This window comes from Eschscholzia californica, unplaced genomic scaffold (genome assembly GCF_041429995.1).
Source record: "Eschscholzia californica isolate CP2 unplaced genomic scaffold, dmEscCali1.0.p SCAF_5, whole genome shotgun sequence".
Lineage (NCBI taxonomy): Eukaryota > Viridiplantae > Streptophyta > Magnoliopsida > Ranunculales > Papaveraceae > Eschscholzia > Eschscholzia californica.
In genome coordinates this window covers 27,666,110-27,684,877 of record NW_028238472.1, presented here as the reverse complement: position 1 = coordinate 27,684,877, position 18,768 = coordinate 27,666,110, and positions in this window count along the sequence as shown.

Below are 18,768 nucleotides of genomic sequence, written 5' to 3'. Positions count from 1 at the left end.
ATATTCCATCTTCCTCTGGTGTGAAGAAGTCTCGTACTAAGTCTTTGGCCAAACGAAGCGTATCCGGTCTTGTTATTCGGCAACCCGTTGGTTCTTCTTCACCTTTGGCCCCTGCCAGTTCTTCTCATCCTGTTCCTCTTTTGACCAATCGTGGTGTCGTTGCTTCCAGGACTAGGGCAAGCGTTCATTCTTCGGCTGGTAAGGGGAAGTCTTCGTCTGGCCTGAGTTTATCGGCAAAAATGACCTCTTTTCCTAAGGTCGTCCCCCGTCACGTGACTTCTCTGATTGATGGCCTTTATCTCTATTTTCAGAATGAGGTACTCCTAGCACCAGTTCTTCACTTTCTTTCTTTTTTTATTCTCTCTTTTCTAATTTTTCCGTATTTTTCCCCTTTTCAGAATTATCAGGTCAGTCATAATGTCGCGTCCCACTTATCCTCGATCGAGCGTCTGGAGTCCCAGCTCGTAAAGGCTGAAAAAGATGCTTTGTCTTAGAAAGCCGAAGCTGAAATCTTGGCTAATGACGTGAAGATAGCTTCCGCCGAACGAGATTCGTGGAAGTTGGAGACGAAGCAGTCTAAGGTCAGTGCTGAACTTCAATTTTCTCAATCTGACGCTCGTGTTACCAGTCTAGAAAAGAGACTTCAAGCCCTTCAGGAGAAAGATGTCACTTTGATTCAACAGAGGGAGAAAGATAGGGCTGCTCTTCAAGCTTCTTACAAGAATATCTTCGAATTGGCCGACTCGAACCGTCAGAAGGCGGTAGCGACTTTTAAAGAGGGGGATGAGTTCTCGGCGATCTTGAGGCGGCAACGTAAATCTGCGTTTCAGGTTGCCTAGGATGCAGCTCGTCGTTCTTACGTTCCTAAGGAAACTACTCCCCTGCGTCATCTTGATAAAGAGCGAGTCGCTTTGTCCGTTAATGCAGCCGTTGTTGATTGAGGGTTGGAGGAAGACTTTCCCTTCAGCGAGGACGAGTGGGACCAGGAGGTCACCAACTCCGTGGTCCACGTGGGTGATGATTCCGACGAAGGCTCTGCTTCCTCCGTTCCGGGTCCTGATGGTCGTTCTGGTCCTATCCCTTCTAGTGATGAACTGTAGTTGTCTTTGTTTTTCTTTTGTCTTTTGGATGCTCTTTCCTTTCCTGTCTGAATTATGATCCTGCTACAATAGTTTTGTTTTGATCTTAAGGGTTTGATTTGCTTTTATATCCTGTTGCTGCACATATGAGAATCTCCCAAAGTGGGATATGGTTAGGCTATCCTAAATTATGAATGCAATTTCCTAAACTTACTACGCATGCTCCAAATGATCGCACCTGTCAAAGAACAAATTTTGATCTAGTCTAGTATGCCTTAAACTTACTACTTCCCACTGCAAAATAGAACCAAGTTAGCCCTGTATAGAAAATTTTGAATGGTGTTTCGAGTTTTCAGCTCTGTCCCTGATCGTCTTTACCAGGGCTATTTCTGCGTAACTAGTTTAACTAGGACTTCTCCTTAGACCTCTGATCGTAGCTTTCGCTATCAGAGCTGATTTCGTGAGCTTGAGCTCGACTAGTTTACCTAGGACTTCTCCTTAGACCTCTGGTCGTGGCTTTCGTTATCAGAGCTGGTTTCGTTGGCTTGAGCACAACTAGTTTAACTAGGAATTCTCCTTAGACCTCTGGTCGTGGCTTTCGCTATTAGAGCTGATTTCGTTGGCTTGAGCACAACTAGTTTACCTAGGACTTCTCCTTAGACCGCTGGTCGTGGCTTTCGCTATCAGAGCTGGTTTCGTTGGCTTGAGCACAACTAGTTTAACCAAGACTTCTCCTTAGATCTCTGGTCGAGGCTTTTGCTATCAGAGCTGGTTTCGTTGGCTTGAGCACAACTAGTTTAACCAAGACTTCTTCTTAGATCTCTGGTCGTGGCTTTTGCTATCAGAGCTGGTTTCGTCGGCTTGAGCTCGACTAGTTTTACTAGAACTTCTCCTTAGACCTCTGGTCGTGGCTTTTGCTACCAGAGCTGGTTTCGTCGGCTTGAGCTCGACTAGTTTCATTAGGACTTCTCTTTAGACCTCTGGTCGTGGCTTTCGCTACCAGAGCTGGTTTCGTCGGCTAGAGCTCGACTAAGTTTCACTAGGACTTCTCCTTAGACCTCTGGTCGTGGCTTTCGTTACCAGAGCTGGTTTCGTCGGCTTGAGCTCGACTAGTTTCACTAGGACTTCTCCTTAGACCTCTGGTCGTGACTTTCGCTACATGAGCTGGTTTCGTCGGCTTGAGCTCGACTAGTTTTCGTCCCGAGAGATCCATCTTTTGGAGTATATTCCTGAGTGGTTGGTCCGTCTGAACCACTATTGTGTGAGCTTGGAAGTATGGACGCAACTTCCTAGCAGTCAGAATGAGCGCGTAAGCCAATTTCTGTATAGTCGGGTAGTTCAGTTCTGCCCCACCCAACACTTTGCTAACAAAGTATACGGGGTGCATGAGTCCTTCTATTGTTTTGATTATCGCTGTTGAAACGACTTCTTCGGAAGTCGCAAGATAAATAATGAGCTCGTCCCCAGGGCCTGGACTGACCAGTAGTGGTTGTTTCATGAGGTGTACTTTCAACTCCTGAAACGTCTTTTCAGCCTCGCCGGTCTAGGTGAAATCGGGTTCCTTTCGGAGAGTTTTGAAGAAAGGTAGAGCCTTGTCCCCCATCTTACTGAAGAATCTGGAGAGCGATGCCAATCTCCCAGTTAGTCGTTGAACGTCTTTCCGACTTTGCGGGCTGGGCATATCTCGTAGGGCTGTGATCTTGGCGGGGTTGGCTTCTATCCCTCTGTGGGTGACCATGAACCCCAGAAACTTTCCCGACGTTACGCCAAACGCGCACTTTTCTGGGTTTGGTTTCATATTGTAGGCTTGGAGTTTGTTGAATGCGGTCTTAAGGTTGGTGATCAGGTCTCGGCGAGCTTTACTTTTTACGATCATGTCATCCACATAACATTCGACTGTTTTCCCGAGTTGATCCCCGAATATCCCGTTAACTAGACGTTGATATGTTGCCTTGACATTCTTAAGACCGAAGGACATTTGTTGATAGCAGTATAGCCCTCGATCTGTCAGTTATGCGGTATTCTCTTGGTCGGCCCAGTGCATGGCGATCTGGTGGTATCCCGCGAAGGCATCCATGAAACTTAATAGTTCGTGGCCAGCCGTGGAGTCTACTAGCTGATCAATGGACGGTAGCGGGAAACTATCTTTTGGGCAAGCCTTGTTTAAGTCGGTGAAATCTATGCACATTCTCCACTTTCCATTCTTCTTCTTGACCAAGACCACATTGGCCAGCCATTCTGGATATCGGGCTTCCCCTATTACTCCTGATGCCAGGAGTTTCTCGACCTGCTCGGCGATCTCAGCCTGCTTGTCCGTTGAAATTTTTTTTTCTTTTGCTTCACTGGCTTGCTTCCCTCTCTGATATTCAATTTATGGGTGATGATCCCCGGGTCTATCCCGGGTACCTCGTCTGCCCCAAACGCAAAGACATGGCAGTGTTCCCTCAAGAAACTGGTTAATTCCGCCTTCTCGTCGTCATCCAAGGTACTCCCAACATAAGTCACTTCAATGTCCCTTTCTCCGATTTGTACAGGTATGGTTAAATCTGCCGTTCTTTCCTCTTCTTCTTGGATTTTTTCACCTGTTGGTGCCTCTGTTTCATGTATTGGCCCTTCTGGAGGAGGTGGCTTTACCGCTGGATTGGCGGCCTCTTCCAGTCCCACCATTCTGTTTTCCTGGTAGATCTTTATAGAGAAGAGTTAGTTCTGAAAAAGTATTAAGTTGGATTCGGGTTACCGAATGTGGTGATTTGCTGGAGAGATCCCCTCCTTCTAGCGCCAAATGCTGATGTCGAAAATTGGCTCCCGGTTAAATCAGCATGAAAAAGGGAGTTGATGCATGACAGCCTCCATTATGATGGTATATTCTGTTTAGAGAGGGGAGATTCCTCTGTTCTGCTCTGCTTCTCTATTCTGCTCCGCTCCTCTGTTCTTCTTCTCTGCTCTGCTCCGCTCCTCTGCTCTACTCCTGCTCCTGACTCCTTGCTCCAGCTCTTGATTCCTTTCTCCTGTTCGTCTGTTCTCGAGGGGGGAAAACCTGCAAAGGGTTCGAAAACCGCTCCGACGCTCAAGACAGTCAGGGTGCTCTTTGTAGTAAAAGAATGAATATTAGTTGATCCTTTTGGGGGGTGAGTTGTGTGAACTCTGTTTTGGGGGTGATCCTTCTGGTATGAAGAGATCCTATGTTTAGGAGAGATGGTGTGTTTGTTCTCCAGAGGTCGTGTCCTTTGAAGGACGATGTGGGGGGCCTTTTATAGGCGAAGGTAGGCCGACTGTCCTTAATGGCGGTGGTGAGGCGGTGGCCGCCAGACCGTAATAGAAGATACCTCTTTTGCGTATCTAGGGTTTCTCTTCGAGTCTATCCCGGATCTTTGATAAGTGAAAGTTCCTAAGTTCAAGGATACTTCGTTGATATCTTGCCGGAGTGATAGACTCTAAAGGAGAAGTTTCCTCCTTTAGATACGTGGAGTCCAACCGGACTTAAGCACTTCAAGATGTGTAACCGACTGAGATCTTTCTGGAAGGTTCGGGATTAAGTCATTAGGTTGCGCATCGCTGATATATTCCCAGTTCTAGGCGTAAGATATGGGCCGAACCTGTGGAGACCCCCCTTATTCCTTTAGAGATCACAAGGCTGATCTCTCTATACCAAGGGTATTTTGTGCAGAGCTGGTTTCTTCTGGCCGACCTCCCGGTTATGGGAATGTGTGGTGGACTATCAGGGATTTTAGCTGTTCTGCTGCCTTAAGTCGAGCTGTTCCGAGAGACTTCTGGTATGATCTTTGACTCTTCAGACGTTGGTCAACGTCTGGACATTTTATGCATCATCACTTGGGACCTTGGTGAAGGGTCAATTTTACTCGAACAAAGTTCAGTTTAACTAGGACTGCTCCTTAGGACCCTCGGTCGTTGCCGTAGCTACAGAGGCTGTCATGTCTCTGGTCGTGGCTTTCGCTAGCAGAGCTGTTTTTAAATTAGGGCCCTTGGTCGTTGCTCTTGCTACCAAGGCTACCTTTAGGTCCCCTGGTTGTGGCTTTCGCTATCAGGGCCACCTGCTCGATTCAGAGCGAGATGAGTTTAACCAGGACTCCTCCTCTCACAACGTCTTATGCTGAAAATATTTTATTTTATTAGATAAAATATGCAGCGAGCAGCGCCACTTTTCTTGCCTAATGGCTAAGATAGCATTTATATATATATATATATATAGATAAAATATGTAGCTAGTAGCGCTACTTTTCTTGCCTAATGGCTAAGAATGTAATTATATATACATATATAGATAAAATATGTAGCTAGTAGCGCTACTTTTCTTGCCTAATGGCTAAGATAGTATTTATATATATATAGATAAAATATGTAGCTAGTAGCGCTACTTTTCTTGCCTAACGGCTAAAATAATGATAATATATATAGATAATCTGTGTGAGGTTAGGGAGCAATACTGACCTTAGCGGCGCTACTCCTGCATGTTCACGGTGCGATTAAAGTCGGTGACTTTTTCGGTGCTCGAAAGGGTGGGAACCACTGCTTGTCATCGACAATGCCGAGCCGAGACAGCGTAGCATTCTCTTGCGACCGCCTGGTATCCCTTTACTGTTCCCACAAGGTTCGATCCTGGGATCGAGAATTTTATAGCTAGGTGGTTCAGTGAGGTCACAGCTCGTGACTCTCTCAAGAAATTCTTTCCTAGGATAATATTGTACGCATCTAGCTTGTCGACGATCACAAATTCTAGCATCAGTGCTCTGCTGGTCGCCCCCTTCCCGATAAGTATGGTAAAAGTAACCTTTCCCCCAGCTCGTACTCGATCATCGCCAAAACCTGTTAAATAATGATCATAAGTTTTGGTGTGATGCGCTCTCACCTGGAGTTGAGAAACAAAATTGGTTAAAGAGTTGTTTTTAAGTTTTGGAAACTTTTGAAAAACAAAATTGGAAATTTTAGAAGTGTTCTAAAAAAAATTTGAAATATTTTAGGAGTTGAAGGAGATGTCCTTCGACCAAGGTGACAATGCGAACAATTTGTTGGATAGGACAATTGATGTAGAAGATCATCAAGTCCGATTGATTTAGGGATCGTAGAGTTTAAGCTAGAGACCAACTACGTTCGTCGATTACGAAGTAATTCGCGGCTAACTTCGATCGGATCCTACAACGGGTTACACATTAGAGTGACAATTTGATCAATGATATGACTAGTTGGAGTGAGATATAATCATGGGAGTGTCCCATAAACATATCTCATAGGCCTAAAAAGGAATTAGGCAAAGATAGTACAAAAAGGCTAAAAACAGGGTTTTTGGGCCTAGGCCGATTTAGACACTTTTAGGGCTCGGATTGGGCTGATTATTGGAAGGACGTTTCCTTATGTTATGAACATTAAATCTGCCAATTTTTGCTGGGTTTGGACGTCATCTCCTTAGGGAATTGAGAAAATATCAATAGTTGCTATTTTCGACAATTTCCCTAAATCTTATTCTAAAGGGTGTTTTAGGAAACCTTTGAGGAGGTGCATTCTCATTAGGTTCTATATAAACACTCTTAGGGCAGAAAATAAGGTGTGGAATTTCTCTCTAAGCTTTCTTACTCTACCACATCAAGTAGAGAGGAGAAAGTGAGCTAATTCCCATTACTATCTATCTAGTCAAAGAAGAAAGGTGTTCTTCTTCCAACCACTATTGGTGTGCTAGCTAACAACAAGGTGGGAGATCAAGTTGATTGCTCGTGTCCCAAGTAGAGGAGCTACGTTTGAAGCTCTTGGTCTTGTCAAAAGCAATTGGAAAGGTTCGAGGGAAAAACTAGCGAATAAGGTATTCATCTTCTAGTTTTGCTTTATTATGGGCTTATGCACGTGATCCTGGGAATACTAATGTAGACATTAGATGTCTTATTTCCGTCATTGACATTAGTATAAGGGTGTAAAACCCAACAGTGGCGTCAGAGCCCCTTGCAATTAGCCTATCTTATCTATGTTTTGGACCAATTCCATGCTTTTCTAGATAGATTATTGTGTTTAAAAGTGTTTTGAACACAAAATTTTGATTAATTTTGAATAGGATTCAAGTATTTGTCAAAAGATTCAAAATTTGTTCTTGAAAAGTGTGTCAAAAACCTAAGATTTTGATCCAAATTGGTTTGATTAAAGAGTTGTTTTTAAGTTTTGGAAACTTTTGAAAAACAAAATTGGAAATTTTAGAAGTGTTCTAAAAAGAATTTGAAATATTTTAGAAGTAATTCAAATTTTGGAAATAACAACTTAGAGTTGCAAAAGGAAAAAAAAGGGGAAACTAGAGTTTTTTAGAAACTCAAGAGATCCGGCCAGGAAGCTTCCTGGACGGACCAGTAGCAGTTGGACACGTCTGGCAGACGCGTCCCAGCACTTGTGGATGCGTGGCCAGACGCGCCCCAGCTACTGGAGGACGCGTCTGGGAGACGCGTTCAGTAGCTACAACCAGACGCGTCTTGGAGACGCGTCTGGGGTCCTGGGTGTCTCGGACTAGGTCCGAGACACCTAATGCTGGTCCGGTCCAGCACCAGGACGCGTCTGGTGCATGGACTAGCGTCCTGGCTCCGGCCAGGACGAGACCAGGCCCTGATAGGCCTCGGCCAGGACATGCCGGCCCTTTGAGGCATGCCAAGTCCGGACTTTGTCCGAGCCCCTTTGTGGGCTTGGGGCGGGACTTGTCCCGGGTTTTTTCAAGGCTTTTCGGATCATCAAAAGGGACCATCACTCGAGTGGGAGTTTGACCAACTTTTCTCCCGATTCCAATCCAAATATTTCCGAAATTGACCCGGGCCATTCGATGCCCAAACAGAATTTCTCTTTAAAATCGGATTTTAAAATCAAACCAAGACGTCGCACCATTAGTCTAATCCTTCGATGTAGACTTAAGGTCCGTACATGACATATGGATGTCGACAAGAGTATCTCCCGGATATACATGCATATATAATTATTAGCCTTGAAATATATTATATGATTGCATGTGATGTGAATGCGGAAACTAGTATGGCCATAGAATTTATTTCTTATTCCTGTTTTAAGCACGGTTGGGTGCATAATTTATAATAATTTTAATTTCAAGTTTACACGATCTGCGAATCGTTTGAGTCTTGTAATTAGAGTTTAGGGTTTATGAATCCATTGAAGAAACTCAAGGAGGAAATCCAAAGGCGAGTGGGAGAAATCAATGGAGGTTCAAAGATGAAGATCTAGACGAATCAAAAGGCGAAACAAGAATCAAACCAAAGGAGATTAGATCTTCTAGGTTAGGGGCCATACTAGAATCCATATGTAAGCAGAGGTCTCATAGTTGTGCCTTCATATCCAAGTCATAGAGAAGACCTTAACAGAGATTTGATTAGGGACCCGCTCATAGTTCGTAGCAACAATCAAGTGGCGGACATTTTCACTAAAGGATTACCTGAACCAGCCTTCCATCATTTTCGTGGCAAACTGCTGTCTCCTGCCTGCCCTTCTCTTGAGCGCTTAATCGGTTATACGAATGACTGTCTGTTAATGAAATATGCGATTCCCTTCTCTTTCTCGTTATCGGTCAATCGGCTGTCCATCCATGTCATGCTATAAACAATTCCTGGAATCAGTCTGTCTCTGTCTCTATGGCTTGATTTATTTAGTCAAAAGACTTGTTAAATCAATCGAATAGGTCAATTGGGTAGATGGTGGGAAATTCAAATGATCTAAATGGCTTTCTTTTTTGTTTGAGTTTAGCATCCCTTGCTTAGTTCCCATATCTCGGTCAAGGCTATCAACCGATTCATTCCTCTTCCCGCTGGTATTCTTTGTGCCTGTATGGTGTTTACGGGGTGGGACTAAAAGGTGTATACCTTCCCTGTGCTTCGAGCTATTCGCTATTCTAAGGCAGTCTTTCTTCCTATAAAGGCAGGAGAAAGATGGCTACATATCACAGCTCTATGCCGTAAGTAGATTCAGAGGTTGAATCCGTCTTGTCATATCTCTTCCTCCATTATCTCTCTTTGTCTAAAGCTTCGAATGAGACTGAACCCTTAACCCTGGGGTGAATCTGACGCAAGCAAGGAACTGGTCCCCCTCGTATGACCGTAAGCTCAAGGGGAAGCTCGTGCTCATCAAGAAAAAGACTAAGATCCGCCAAAGCCAGGGGTTTCATCTTTCCAGAGTGACTCCTTTGTACCGATCTGCAAGGGGGGTGTACTCACTTTAGGATAAATAGCAACCTATTTATTATAGTACACCAACCTATTTTATTACAAAAAGGTTGTTTTGTTGAATAAGATAGGGTGCTCGGACTTATATGGCTATTGCACTCGCAGAGAGAGAGCCAGTATTGGACCCATACAAATACGGCATCCTTAGTGCAAGTGCAACAAATTGATTCTGCTTGGGCAAGACAAGCAGTAAGACAATCGGGATACAGAGGTTGACTCGATATCGGGATAGATAGAGGTGGCTTGATGGCTTTACCCCTTTATTGTATTGAAGGATGAAAAAACCCTTCGATTACAAAAGCATTTATGTACTCAGATAGGTGGCTAAAAAGATTGGTTGAGAATAGGAAATAGCAACCTATGAACTAACAACCTATTATTAGAAAATCGGTTGCTACAAAGATAGGTTGTGGAAAGGACTGGGCTTCAGTGCCTATGTACCCATTTCGTAGGAAAGAAAATCGGAGTTAGCGGAGACTTTGACTTGCCTTTAGGCCCGCCCACTATCAACTATTATCCTCTTACGGGAAAGAATCAGGTGTGGACATAGTCAACCTGCTACTAGGAGCTACGCCCTTAGCCCATTACTGACTTTAGGCAGTCATCGAGGGTTGACGAATTCCTTATCAAGCTAGAAGCAAACTGAAGGTATACCTATTATTCCCGTAAACAAAGGAGCTCCAGCGGGGGGGGAATTCCTCACATACAGGAACGGGAAACAGAAGCACGCTGCGGGTCTGGGTAAGTAAGATAACCCTTTGACTACCTCTTATAAATAGATCTGGGGTTGGCGAACCCTTTGCTCAACGTCGAAGTAAAAAGAAGGTGCATACGTGTCTAGTCTAGCCTAACAAAACCGAACCCAACTAGCTATTTAGCTAAAAACTGCAATCGCTTATGCTCGTATGCTCGGTCGGAGATAGGAGAGAATTCCCTGCCCGGCTAGGCGCGATCGGAGCACGCTTTGATGGTAGAACCCGTCGGGATGAGGCAACTTTGCTCTAAAGGAAAGGGCGATCCATTTCGATACGAAAAAGACCAACAACCGCCTTCAATTGTAAGGGGAAAGAACTCCAGAAGAAGGTGGACGTAGGAGATTCAAACCTAGCTTATACTCCTCTTTTAGTAGAGCTCACGAGAAAAGAAGCGTAGGATATTTAAACCAGCGAGACCTTAGCCCGAGCCCGGGTTGCCGGGAACAAACTAAATACCTGGGGAAGAATTCCTCGAAAGGAGAGGGAAGAAGAGAAAACAGAAGAACATCTGCTCGTCTTATCGTCTGCGTCTGCTCAATACTAGCTGCTCAAAGGCACGTAGGAAGAATGACAACTAACTAGCGTACGCAGACTCGGATACTCGATCTAACTACTAGAGAGACCCACAGGCGGGAGGGAAGGGGAAGCAAAATAAATGTATTTTTATATTTTATACTACAAGTCATAGAAGTCAGATCATGCAGACGCAAGAGCGTCAGTCTGCTCAGTCTGAATCTAACCTACAATAAATGGATTGTCGAGAAGAACCATTTCATGAGACAAGTTCAGTCTGCTGCGTCTACTAGTCCCATCATCGTCGGCTAATCACATAGCGTGGAAAAAGAACCTAGTATGGGCGATCCGGCTTAGTAACATACAAAAGCTAGCTCCATGGGAGAAACTTCCTCACATACAGGATAGGTGGACCAGTACTCACTTGAGGAAGACTTTCAAGACTTGGTTTGGTTCCTCATCTTGGATCAGGACCGAACACTAGCAACCTATTCAGGGAAAGAATCGGTTATGTCAGAAATTGGTTGGGGGCTAAGATAGGTTGATACTCTGAACAATAAACAAAACACATATTCAATACCAACCTTTTGTTGTACACAATCCGTTTTGGAGCTCCTACTCTGGCTAGTCCTATTTACCTCGCCTCGGAGGGAGAGCTCTTATTCGACATAGACTAATACGGCCTCTTAGGGGCCCAAAAGCACTTCTATTTGTTGAAGGAAATGTGCGGCTACTCCTTCTCTTGAGAGGTCCCTTCTTGCTTCTTGGAAAGTTCCCGAAGGAACAGAGCAATCCTTGTAAAAATGAAATACAAATACGGAAGATTAGGTGCCCCAAATAAATAAAAGGCAGTTCGTGCACTGAAGGAATAGTATTGGACTTATTTCCATAAACAGAATAACTCCCCCGGGGGGAATTCCTCACATACAGGAAAGCACAGGGCATTGTCCTGCCATTAATTACCCGAGGGAAATCTTTCATCTTTGAATGGTTAGCCCGAAAAGCCAGATCGGGATAGCCGCGCTTACCTCAATGGCGGGAGAGACGGGGTTCGAGAACCCTTATTTACTTAGATTGGTAGGGAATCCACAGGAAGAACGAACCAGGAGACAATGACTTTCGGGGTTAGCGGGCTTACCTCGTGGAATGGCCTCGGAGTGAACGGGGGTACCTCAATGAGAGTAGACCCTCTTGCACGTGGAATTCCTCAAAGACAGGAGAGGGAAGACCAGAGACTTTTCCATTAATTAAGAAGAAAGCCGAGGGGTTTCATCTTTGGTTGCAGAGTGACCCCCTTTTTCCCGATCTGCCGGGGCGGTGTACGTTAATGACTTTGGACTGCCGGGCAGGGGAAGCAAACTCACTTATTGAGATAGGAGCACAGTTAGGGGATCCTGCTTATTCCCACCCACAAGCGAGCTCCTGAGGGAAGACTGACTCCCAAAAAGGATAGGGATCACCGGGGACTTCCCCCTACTTTCGGTACATGCCTATTTCTTTCATTTCCCTCGGGGAGGGGGCTAGTCTTGGACACATAGAAAGACTGACTATTAGGTGCCCCAAAGAACTTATAGTTATTCCACAAAAGGGGACCCTACTAGGATAGGGCCAGGCGAGAGAGAGAAGAATAGCTTCTTACACGGGCTTGGCTTTCAGGCTTTACCCCTTTAGTGGCGGGGTTACCGGGCTTCGAGGAACCTACTTGACTTCTTCGTTCCGTCGTTGACCCATGATCAATGGCTTAATCCACTAGACCACCTGGAACTGCTCTTGCCTTTAGGACCGACCACTACAAAGGGAAAGAATCATTCATTTCTGTACTCAGATGGGCCCCTACTCTTTCTATTCTAAGTAACTCGGGCAGAGAGCAATTCTTTGGACAGATACACGCGCCTAGCTAGAAGAGTAATTACTCCATTTATGCCTTTAGGCAGGAAGAGAGACCTATTCTCTTACACAATTTGTTCAGTAACAAGATAGCACGCGGGTCTTTCTATTGCTATTTACCTCGGGGAGAGAGGAGGTCTTGCTATATTACTTACTAAAGACAGGAAGAGAGCACTTGGGCTACCTCAAGAGCTACTAGGAGAGGGGAGGGCTGACCTTAGCCCAACCCTTCCTACAGGCAGGCGAGAATGGAGGGCAGGCAAGCTAACAACCTTATGGAGCTAACGGGGCACTCAAGAAATCATGCTTATTGACATAAAAAAACTAACCCCCTAGGGAAGACTGACTAGCAGACCGGATAGGCAACCCCGGAAAGCCAGATCCGGGTAACCGGGGCAGTGTCCTCACTTTAGGAAGAAATGCAAGACTTGGGATAAAAACCTAGCTACAGAGGTTGAGGGAAAGGCCGGACTCTAGTCCTGACTTTAGGCAGGTTTAATCATTCTTCTAAGCATCCTCCCTTATGAAACTACCAGTGTCGTTAAAGTATGCTTCTTATTACAATTAACAAACTAACTCAGTAAAAGGACGTTACCCCCCTGCCTCCTCGGGGGGAGATTCCCGTTGTGCTCTGACATCACATACTTGAAGGTCCAATTAGAAGCCCCCATCCCACTGCCAACGTCTTGCGTCTTCTCTTTCTCTTTCTCCTAGTTAGCAGACGCAGACGATAGTTGTAGAGAATCTTTTTCTCGTTTTCATCGTCTTATCTATAGTGATGGAGTCATCTTGACTGGCTTCTCCCTCCTTCTCTGTCTCCCTCTCTTTCTTTCCTTTAGGACAACCCTTATGTTATGGGTGTAAGTTCTTCGATTTGAATGTGGTAAGCATGTGTAGTGATTACTCTTATTTTCTTCTATTGCCTATTTCTTACTGGTAAGAAAGGGTGAGGACAGGTAAGACTATCTGAGGTATCTTTCCTCTCTCTTCTCTCTTTCTGTCTTCTCTTCTAGGTAAGTTTGTTCAAAAAAACCAAGATCTCCAGTCCACAGTCTCTCATCTCAGTCCATGTCTTCCCTTTCAATATGCGTTCAGTCTCAAGCGAAAGCCAGTCCAGTAAGCAAGCACAAGTAGCAGTTCTATCAGGAAAGGGAGGCTAAGTGCTTCAAGGGCTAACAACTCAAGCAATCCGCGGGATAGATTCATCGATCAACAGGTTCGGGTACTGCACGAGGACAAGACTATACCAGAAGTCACTAATTTACAAGTCTGCACTGCTTCAGCTATACAATAAGCTCCAACATTGATTGTTCGATATCAATCCTTCTCCCCATAGAGATATCTCGCCCTTAGATCAAGATTTTGAAAATGTCATAGATGAAGAAGAGAAGGAAAAATGACGACTCTCTTCAGGCGAAACCTCTCTTCGCCCTGACAACTTCTTGCTTTCTTCTTGGTTGAAAGAGAAGAGCTGGCCCAATGTTGGATGATGCTATGCAAAAATGACACGAATAGCTCAGTCAAGACAAAGGGACAGGGACGGGGTTGGTCTACCCTTCGTGATAGAAGAAGCGCCCCCATCGCGGCGAGTCGGCGGGGGAGAAGTTCCTTTCTTACTACCCAGTCTATATGCAATACACATGCAGTCTGTGTTATCATAGAAAGGCGGTCTCAAGAGATGGAAAGCAACAGACCGGTTCCTGCAAAGAACAACTTGAATTAAACCATTGGGAGACGGCTTTCCTTTCCGGAAGGAACGACTCTATCGCCGGCAGCCCAATGTACTAGCTCGCGGACCAAGGGTTAACAAAATTCTGATCGACCTTGGGAGGGATCTTGAACAGGGTCCCCGGGTGCAAGGAAACCCCCCGTCCGCACACTTCCTGTCTAATTAGACCTTTAGTAGAGCTTTGTATTCACCTGTCTTTCAGTTTTGCTTGAATTCTGGAGTTCCTTCAGTGCGTGGTGCAACTTCCTTTTTCCTTGGTTAGGTAAAACCTCCCTAATAGCACTTCTCCTCTTTAGGATGCCTAAAATGGCACTTGATTTTGCAGCGGAAAACCTAACAGCAAACTTCCTAAAGCAACAATGCTGAAGCACTGAAGAAACGATCGGAAATTTAATAAAGCGAGGCATCTTGGGCATCCTGGCGGCTAACAAGACTTCCGCTAAAGATAAATCCCATTCTTTTGGGCCCCTAAAACCATCCTCAAGTCCTTTTAAACAATCTCATCAGGCAGAATGAAAGAATTTTCACCCGGCTTATGGAAAAAGGGTAGAGCGGCAGTTAAAGAATACAGAGTGGCTTTACGTTTGAGAGCGAAAAGCTAAAGTTTCGGAAGTTAGAATGGGAAAACCATGAGAAATAGACTCTTGTGAGGAACATGCAAAGGGCCAAGCAAGGGATCGCGCCAATGCTAGAGTAATAAAATGGATTACTCAATGAAGGGAGACTGATTGCGCCTTCTCTAATGCCCCTATGCGCCACTCCTCCTTTCTTTATTTCCTGTTCCGCTAAGTGCGGATCATTCTTAGGGCAGGCTTAGGGGCAGGTAGTAATCGCGAACAGCAATCACGAACAGCAATCACGAATTCTTTTCCTTCCCTTTTGATTTGAAAAGGCTCTACCTTCTTGATTCCCTATTAGACTATTAGGAAATCCCTATCCCTTTCTAACTCACTGCCAGAACTAGTCGTTTGACAACTCCTTCTAGTCTCCAGTTCAATTTCCAAGTTTTTAAGGGCCGACCATCATCCCAGCAAGAGACCTCTCCCTCGTCAAATATCGTTGAAGTCCCATATGTGGATGGCAATCGTGATTTGCCATTGTAAAGAAATTTTGCAATGAAAGGCTGCTCAAGATTGCGTCCCTATAAGAAGGAAAACCCGGGGGGCTAAGTGGGGCACGGGTGGAACAAACATCTTAAAGCATTGGCGCAAGTATCCCCTGCACGACTTGCATCAAGATCATTTAAAGCAGTTGTTCAAGCTCGAGATAGGCTGTTGCTTGAGCCGGCTGCAAGCAACTGAAGAAAGTCTTCAAATCCATTTTCTCTCATTTAACTAAGGAAAAGCAGACTTTGAGAAATTCTGGGCCGATCCAGTACCCAAAAGAGTAAGTACAAGTTTCGGAGACCAAAAACCAGACCCGCTGCCCGGAGATAAGAAGAAAGGTTTAGAAGAAGAAGCAATTTCAGTTGCATTCTTCTAAGGAGACGGGTCCTCATGAGATCAATAGCATTTCGTCGGAATCAAAAAAGTATATTAAAAATCTCGATCAGAACTTGAGAACGAACGGAAACCATAACAGAAATAGGTAGTTAATAGAGGTCTCTAGTCTATTTTCATGTTCCGATCTCTCCATTTTCTGTATCCTATGAGTGGATAACTAACGACTGATTCACGGGATATCCTTTGCGCCTTAGCTCCTTAGTGCCTTAGCGTTCGGTGAAATCTCTCTAATTATAAAAAAAAGTTTTCCATCTGCCATGCCGTGACTCACTCCGTCCAAAGGAGTGACGAACTGAGTCGATCAGTTATCGAGGGGAGGCCCCGATTCCTTTTGATAATGAATCAATTCTTATGAGGCATCAGGCGGGGCTAGACCCGAAGGAATCCGTCAAGTCTGGATTGAATCCTTTCTCTTTAAACCCAAAAAGCCAGTAGCTGATAAAATAGACTAAGTCGGGGAAAGACGTAAACAAGCGAAAAGAGCAGGCCGAGCTGTAAAGCGAGAATAACGATGTCGGGTCTTCGTCTTCGAGTTGTTCAGTAAGCAAGCAGAAAGGAAAGAGATTCGGTCAGAAGCAGGTAGTTATTTGAAAGCTATACTATAAAGGGAGGGTTCAAGCAGTGAACAGTAAGATCAAGGACATAAGCAGGAAAGGGGAAGTAGCCTATCGCAGTACCAGTACTAACCCCAGTCCCTCTGAAAGGCGGTCTCTTCTCTCAGATCCCTATGTTCCCGCCACCTACTTCCTCTGAAGGGAGTACTGTGATAGAAGGAATCCAAATAGTCACTGGAACCAGCAGAACCTCTGTCTCATCCAAGAGAATAAAAAGAGAATACTTCATCAACAAGGAACGAAGTCGCTCGACCACCGGGAGAGGCCCATTAGTAGGGGGGCCCCTTACTTGACTCTCAAAGGCTCTCTGAGACCTTACGCCATACTAATAGATAGCCTATATAAAAAAAAGATTTGTAGGGTTAGCGCATACCCTTTCTTGGTGGGAGATGTGGAGCACTAAAGTCGGCGGAAACAAACCGTACCTGGCTGGACCGGGCTCGGACAGAGCATTCGACTCCCCACCTTCTCATCTACCTATGTTTGCTGTGTGCACCGGATGGCGAAACGACGAACTTCCCCTCTCTCTCCATTGAAAGGTAAGGGCCACTCCCTATCTCCTGCCTCTGCCGCTACTGATTCGAATCCCCCGGCATCGACTTCTCTAGTTTCCCGCTCTCCCACCTACAGGAGACACATAGGTATCCCGCCTCCTCCTTATTCCCAGCTTTGGACTCACTTTTGAATTACGAAGCATCGACAGGAGCTGCACCAACCGGGGAACCTGATATTGCATCCGATCCTAGCGATCTCAATTCATCAAATCCATCTTCGGGATCCGATCCATCTGCATCTCATGCACCTGCATCTCCTCCTGCTCCAGCTGGCAAGGCACCAGAAGCAGAACTTAACACGGATCGGGAAAGGAAAAAACAACGGGTTCAGTGGGAGGTCCCGTCGCTGCTCCCTACTTCCTGTTGATAGCTGCTTCTGCTGATGGCCTCGGTTCGAATGATGCCTCTATGGTTGATGGCAATGAGTGAGATCCCGGTCCCCACCACAGGTTCCGATGATTCCCCTTCTCTTGCTTCCACTAGATCGGACGAAAGGAGTAGCCGGGCCGATGAAGCTGATTCCTTTATCTAAGTACTTGCAAGCAAGCGACGGTTCAGAAGAAAGAGCTGGGGAAGGAGATGCTTAGATGGAGATGGAGACAAAGGGAGCGGAGGTGGGGCTTAGTTCCGCCTCTTTGGATGGCAACATCGAGAGGATATAAGTACCGGTTACAAGCTATCGGAGCAAGGGACGGACCAGGAACAATACCGGTCCGGGATGGAGCATGGATGAATAGAATCCCCGCATCCACCCCAGGTTACGATCGATGGAATCTCCTGCATCTAGCGTGTTCAAATTCGCGTGCATGCTGGGGAAGAGGGATCGGATTGGAAGCCAACGGACCTAACCTCGAGCCACGGATTGAGGGAGAGCAGGGGATCGGTAAAGAGATGGATTTCTCCACTGCTTTCATCGGAAGGAGATCGACAGGGGAAAGCACACCGAGCCAAGCTAATCGCCTAGGAATAGATAGTAAGGGCGACCTTTCTATGAGAGTACATTTGCTCCATTTGATGGATTGCCAGGAGAACCATTGGCTGAAGGCACAGGAGAGATAGATGCAGGAGAGGAAGGTTCCGCTTCACCGGCAGCTAGGGATCGGAATGGCACTCCTTTATTATTTACGTCATTTCTTTCGAAAGCTAACGAGCTACCTCCTAGCCGCATAAACCCTGAAGAGGGGAAGTCGCTCCCTGCCTATAACTCCTATTCATGAACCCGCGGGAATAAGGCCCTTCTCTGCCCTGGATTCATCTTAATGTTGCCATCCACAGAAACGGATATGGACCACCGCTCAACCAAGGCTTTCTTCCAATGCTTCTGACCAGGGCTACCCATCTCTTTCTAGGTTCTCTGATCGGGCTCTAGTTCCTCTTCCTTCTCCAGAGGAGGGCAATCCGATACAGCATTCGGCCTCCTTGGATCTGGCCGCCAGAACAAGGACGAGAACGAGACCTCGATTTCTATGGTACTTGGGAATGCAATAAGGGTCCCAGGCGAAGCAGATCGGGAAGAGGGCTTGCCTTCCCCCGGGGTGGGCCGGTATCTGTTATAAGTATTAACAAGCGAGGGGATGGAAAGGGTTGGGCGGGTTGAATGATGGCAACTTTCTAATCAGTAGATAATCGCGGAAGCAGAAATGGAGAACGAGGCCCGTGCCGCTGCATTCTTGAGTTTTAGAGCTCTCCCACTGAAGGTGTTGCTCAGAAGACAGACTCAGGCTTACAAGGAGATTGAAGCCATTATTCCCACCTCCGGCTTTGTTCCTCCCGCCTCTGCCTCTATGGGTGAACCCTCTGTCTATTCCCTTGCTTCGAGGTCAACTAAGTCCACGCAATAAACTGGCTTGATCGTTGGGGAGGGTGGGGAACTACATCTCGATTGACTGTTGGTGGATCCACTTCCTACTTCGATGCTGATGGGT